The sequence below is a fragment of the Schistocerca cancellata genome, chromosome 3, assembly GCF_023864275.1.
Source record: "Schistocerca cancellata isolate TAMUIC-IGC-003103 chromosome 3, iqSchCanc2.1, whole genome shotgun sequence".
Lineage (NCBI taxonomy): Eukaryota > Metazoa > Arthropoda > Insecta > Orthoptera > Acrididae > Schistocerca > Schistocerca cancellata.
Genome location: NC_064628.1, coordinates 126,762,372 through 126,769,071, shown reverse-complemented (window position 1 = coordinate 126,769,071; position 6,700 = coordinate 126,762,372). Strand labels below are relative to the sequence as shown.

The window sequence follows — 6,700 nt, the reverse complement described above, 5'->3', positions numbered from 1 at the left end:
AACCCACAAATATGCGCCACAGTTTACCACTTTCAGAGTGCATGTTAACAACACTGACACGAAACGGGAAGTAACAAATAATTACAGGATGTCTTTTGCACCATTTAGATAATGGAATCATCACAGACGAAGAAGTCGCAACTACCAGTGATCACGGAAAAGATCAGCTGCTTTCTTGTATAGAAACCTTCTCCATATCTAAAATTTCTAAGAGAGTAAACAGGGTCCCACAACTTCAAGTGCACTCTCTTTGGAAGAAAATCTACGTTTAAAGTATCCAGTCTGTAACCTCCCCCTCACTTAACGACCTCAATGACAGTGAAAAATTAAACCGCGTGTACCTAATAGAGGACACATATTGAGGCATCAAGGAATCTTCAATTTCGTAATGGAAGAAAACTGACGATAGCGTGACCACAAATTCTAGAGGAAGAAAAGGCCTTGACTACAGTATTACGAACCAGTTCGTACACCCCGACTATGTACTGACATCAGCTGTTTGCGAGACGAGACAATCTGTGCCGGACTGGGGCTCGAGCCATAGCAACTTCCGCTATCCGAGCACGCCTCCGGGAACAATCAAACTTCCGTTACGCAGTTACACACAGCCGTTATGATTGCACACTTCGTGATTCCCGCACCGTATAAACACACGCTGTGACCATAAATGATGCATTCATGCCCCGACGGGCTAAAATAACAATATATTTGGCTCCGTGTGCGAGAATCAAGAATCGTGACAGCATAAGGTTTGTGACTACATGACGTGTGGGTGTTTGAGTCGTTCCTGGAGGCGCGCTGATATATCCGAAATGCTCTAGGCGATTTCTCACGATGAGTGTGGAATCTGGTGTCGAGTCACGGTCCTGCACAAATTTTCGAATGTTACGAGCAGCTGAACTCATCGCATAGTTACAGAATGTGAATCTGTTTCGTAATGTTTACCATAGGCGTCAGAGACAGTGATTGTTTCTTCAGACATGCATGAATTGTGAAGATAAGGACACTGTAGAAATACACACACTGTAACCATCTATGACCGACTATTCCACCCAGGTTCAAAGGGAAGTACGTTGCAGTAGCTATGCGGAGATGAAGAGGATAGACTGGCCTGGAGATCTGATTCAAACTTATTTTCGGACAGAAAGCTACGATATAAAAAAACAAGAAAAAACAACAGTTTCCGAACTGATCATACATTATGAATTCGGCAAAACGCGAAACTGTTCCTTTTATTCATCATCCATGCATATTTTGTCACTGATGTGCCAATGGCCACGATCATTATCTTGTTTATTTGTTAACGTAATACTTTAATGTGTGCAAGCTTACAGAATGCCCTTTGCTAGGTAGGCTGCATGGATTAGCAACATGCCATTCTAAAATACATATTCACTTCCCCCCATATTCTCTGGATGTTCTTTCGGTTAAAATTGTTTCTAGCACCTTATTTCGCTGCACTGGCAAGCAAAAAATTATCGAAAATATTAAGCTCACTCCAAAGATGGAAAATGAACAGTAGCAATAAAACAGTAGTTCGAATGTGTTTTAATATGCACGTAAAATGTATGTCACATTACTGGTTATGCGTGTCGCCAGCGAACGGTAGCGTCAGAGGTACATCGCACACGACGAGCAGATCAGCGGTTTTACACAGTTTCCAAAGATTTAAATACAATTAGACATTAACCATGCTTCCAGAATTTTTGTCACGGAGTCCAGTCCTCCCGAGAGGATCTGATCAAGGTTTTCATAAATTTTTCCTTGGTTGTAAGGCCACAAGTGGCCCATCAGGACTATCCGACCGCCGTGTCATCCTCGATTGAGGATGCGGATAGGAGGGGCGTGTGGTCAGCACACCGCTCTCCCGGCCGTTATGATGGTTTTCTTTGACCGGAGCCGCTACGATTCGGTCGAGTAGCTCCTCAATTGGCATCACGAGGCTGAGTGCACCCCGAAAAATGGCAACAGCGCATGGCGGCTGGATGGTCACCCATCCAAGTGCCGGCCACGCCCGACAGCGCTTAACTTCGGTGATCTCACGGGAACCGGTGTATCAACTGCGGCAAGGCCGTTGCCCACCCACATATACCCATATGCCCTGCTATTTGTTCGCCTTGTGTTTGGCTGAAAACATCCTCAATCTACACTGGGTCTGAACTGAAATAAGTGAGTAATGCCTACAACGTAGCAGTTGTCCCTATTCTGCAAACCCGAACTCCTCTTTATCAATCTGGATATATGAACGATGAAAAGTAAATGCCTACGACGACAGTTCAGTTTAATAATAGTTATACGGTAATCTTGGTTCAAGAACGATTTGCAGATGATTAATCTGAGATGCACAATATGGTGAATTTCACACAACCCACAGAATTTTCAATACGAACATTTCACAAATAACTACGGTTGTATGATGGGCGACAATTGCCAAAAACTAATTGCGAATCGTTGTGGCTGATATTTGAATCTTCGAGCAACTTATCAGTTCCAACGCTTCCAATCGAAATGGTATAATGTGTACAACAAGAAACGATATCGTTAATTCAACCTTTCGCATCGCATCTTGTCACATGTAAAAACATTGTAACACACTGATTGTAACTAAGGTTGCCATGTTGAGCTTATTCGCAAAATCAATCATTTACGGTAACAAGCAGCGGCTCCTTCCAACTTCCACGGACCCCCGTCTAGCATTATGAAAGGGCTGTAGCTGCCGGTTTCGTCGAACGCAAATCAAGTCAAGTAAAAAAGCAGGAACTGGAGTTCTCAGACGCTAAAAAACAATCTTAGAAAGGGAAGTTTAAATAACCGTTCGAACTCACTTGCAGTGCGACTTCATCGAAGAGCAAACTTTCGTGAGATAACGAGAACAAAGTTTCAAGGAGTGGGAGCACGGTTTTCACGGTAAACAGCCCCTCCAAGAAACCAGCACAGGCTTCCAGGAACTTGCACCGCAAACACTTTACGCCGTTTGGTCTCACAGCAGAGTAAGTCTTTTTCCCTGCATTTTCAAGTGTTGGGTGTTGGGAAAACAATGTTCTCCCGCACACAATACAATCGTTTAGTGTGTGAAAAAAATAAACTGCAATTGGAATCAGCTGAAAAGTGTTTCCATTACTTATGATGGTACTTACTATAAGCAATGTGCGCATCTGCCCCTCACACCCCCCTCCCCTCTTTTCGCTCGCACCTCCACCCGTCCCTCCGTCCGTCAGTGTGGGTGTTTTATTTTTTTAAAGATGTCAACGAAGAGGTCGCACGGTGAGCGACAGGAAATCCACAGGATGCTTCGACCTATTATATATGCCATTAAATTACAGTGAAGGACAACGGTGGTATTGTATGCGAAATACAGTCACCGGCGATGGCGGGGGTTCCTACGTTCTAAATTGTTACGCAGAGCTAAACTAGTGCGTTCTCTCTCTCTCTCTCTCTCTCTCTCTCTCTCTCTCTTCCCGTAAAATAATAGCACGACGAGGATTGCTTAAAGTGACTTCCTTGAGGGATCGAGAACTAGTTTTCTCTGGACGAGGAATAATGCTTTTCTCTAACATAACCACACGTACAGCAGCTACGTTCATACCAAGATACAGTTTTATTACTCCTTGAACTGTTGCGGAGCATCTTATTAAGTGTTTTTCCTAACGAAGTGTTCGGCAATAAGACGGTAAAGCAAGGAAGATTTGGGTTTCGCGTCCCATCGACGACAATGTCATTAGAGACGGAGCACAAACTCAGAAAGGTCAACGATAGCGAATAAACTCAGCCATGTTCTCCAGAAAGTAACCGTTCTCGCATCCGCATTAATCGGTTAACAGAAACAATGCAACACATTTATCACGACTGGAGGACAGGAACTTTGATTCTCGTTCCTGTCCAGAGCCTTAAACAGTGTGTCACCTCGTTCGGCGTGACTGACTTTCAATGGAAAACTACTCTCCTTTGTAATTGCATTATTCTGCTGCCTGCATCTAACGATGTGAGGAAAGACGGTTGTGCAACATTTCATTGCACCGTACAAGTAATATAGTTACTTTTAAGCTCTTGCGCAAATACCTAGCAGCGCAAAAGGTTTAGTTTTATACTGCAACATATTTCATAATTTCATTTATTCAGTATCTTCACTGTAATACTCTCTACTTGAAGGCTTACCTCAGGGTGTTTTCCTTTTTCCTTTTACGTTATTAAACATCCGCAGGTGCTATTACCTATCTTTACGTTTTATTGTATTTTTCACAATTAATTTTGTAGACACAAAGGAATTACAGATATTGGCTGCGCTTGGGCACTGATTTAAATAAATGCAGAAAGTTGAAATTCTTTGTGCCGGATGGGAATTCGAATCCAGATCATCTGCATATTGGGCAGAAGCACTGATCACAACGCCACCTGGACACAATGGTCAACACAAATGCACCGACTACCCTAGCACACGTCCTGTCAGACCCAAATTCTCATCTCACCCACACACTACTCACGTACTACCGCTTGCCCACTATCCTCAATGAAGGGATCACTGGCCGTCTTGATGTCCGAAGGAACAGCAACCACTTAAATACACTACTGACCATCAAAATTGCTACAACACGAAGATGACGTGCTACAGACGCGAAATTTAACCGACAGGACGAAGATGCTGTGATGCAAATGATTAGCTTTTCAGAGCATTCACACAATGCTGGCGCCGGTGGGGACACCTACAACGTGCTCACATGAGGAAAGTTTCCAACCGGTTTCTCATACACAAACAGTAGTTGACCGGCGTTGCCTGGTGAAACGTGTTGTGATGCCTCGTCTAAGGAGGAGAAATGCGTATCATCGCGTTTCCGACTTTGATAAAGGTCGGATTGTAGCCTATCGCGATTGCGGTTTATCGTATCGCGACATTGCTGCTCGCGTTGGTCGAAATCCAATGACTGTTGGCAGAATATGGAATCAGTGGGTTCAGGAGGGTAATACGGAACTTCGTGCTGGATCCTAACGGCGTCGTAACACTAGCAGTCGAGATGACATACATCTTATCAGCATGGCTGTAACGGATCGTGCAGCCACGTCTTGATCCCTAAGTCAACAGATAGGGACGTTTGCAAGACAACAACCATCTGCACGAACAGTTCGACGACGTTTGCAGCAGCATGGACTATCAGCTCGGAGACCATGGCTGCGGTTACCCTTGACGCTGCATCACAGAGCTCCTGCGATGGTGTACTCAACGACAAACCTGGGAGCACGAATGGCAAAAGTCATTTTTTCGGATGAATCCAGGTTCTGTTTACAGCATCATGATGGTCGCATCTGTGTTTGGCGACATCGCGGTGAACGCACATTGGAGGCGGGTATTCGTCATCGCCATACTGGCGTATCACCCGGCGTGATGGTATGGGGTGCCATTGGCTACACGTTTCGGTCACCTCTTGTTCGCACTGACGGCACTTTGAACAGTGGACGTTACATTTCAGATGTGTTACGACCCGTGGCTCTACCCTTCATTCGATCCCTGCGAAACCCTACATTTCAGCAGGATAATGCACTACCGCATGCTGCAGAAAATGTTCGACTGCTGCCCTGGCCAGCAGATTCTCCAGATCTCTTACCAATTGAAAACGTCTGGTCAATGGTGGCCGAGCAACTGGCTCGTCACAATACGCCAGTCACTACTCTTGACGAACTGTGGTATCATGTTGAAGCTGCATGGGCAGCTGTACCTGTACACGCCATCCAAGCTCTGTTTGACTCAATGCCCAGGCGTATCAAGGCCGTTATTACGGCCAGAGGTGGTTGTTCTTGGTACTGAATTCTCAGGATCTATGCACCCAAATTGCGTGAAAATGTAATCACATGTCAGTTCTAGAATAATATTTTTGTTCAATGAATACCCGTTTATCATCTGCATTTCTTCTTGGTGTAGCACCTTTAATGGCCAGTGGTTTATATAACCAAGGCGAGAACGACCGATGATCGCTTGAGTGCAGATTCACACCAAGCTCGAACGCTTACGGAAACAGGCGAAGTGCCGCGAGTAAAGAGTAGAATGGACAAGGGGTACTACATCAGTTGTATGCGGATAAGTTGAGAATCTGGGTGTGACAACAGGCTTTGTAGAGTGATACGTGCGGTTGCAACGGCCGCTGTGTGCGGATACCGCAGTGGTCAGCGCCTCTGCCTAGTAAGCAGGAGACGCGGGTTGGATTCCCGGTCTGGCACAATTTTCCATGTTTCTCCATTGATTTACATCAGTGCCCGCTGTAAGCCAATGTCTTTAATTCCTTTGTCTTGAGTCAGTCATAGTGGTTGCAGGATCAAAATATTGTCTTTTTCAGACATGTCCGGAAGAACACACACCACATATATACGAGAGAAATTTATTGCTTACGACAGCATCTCAGCGAAATTTTCTGCTTGTGAGGTTCTGAGGAGGTGCATGTTGTCTATATTATTGTTAACGATGGTGCATCGGCATTTACCTGGTGAATATTTATATCTCGCAATGAAAGATCGTCTATCCGTCTGCAGGCGCTCTTGAGGGATTTGGTTTCAAATCCATCCTCGGCTAACACATTCATCTGTATACACTGTGGCTTGCAGCAGGAGTACAAGAGTCCGCGAACTGTCGGAATCAAACGATCTAGCCTTCACAGTAGTTCTCTAACCTCCCAATCTGCCCATCGTAGCGTAGTTGACCACTTTTTGGAGAAAT

At 44.9% G+C, this 6,700-nt stretch overlaps 1 pseudogene; it reads right to left on the bottom strand.

Annotated features, from left to right (window-relative positions):
• Positions 1-1,962: 1,962 nt before the first annotated feature.
• LOC126177917 (5S ribosomal RNA) lies at positions 1,963-2,079 on the bottom strand (annotated as a pseudogene).
• Between the last annotated feature and the right edge of the window lie 4,621 nt (positions 2,080-6,700).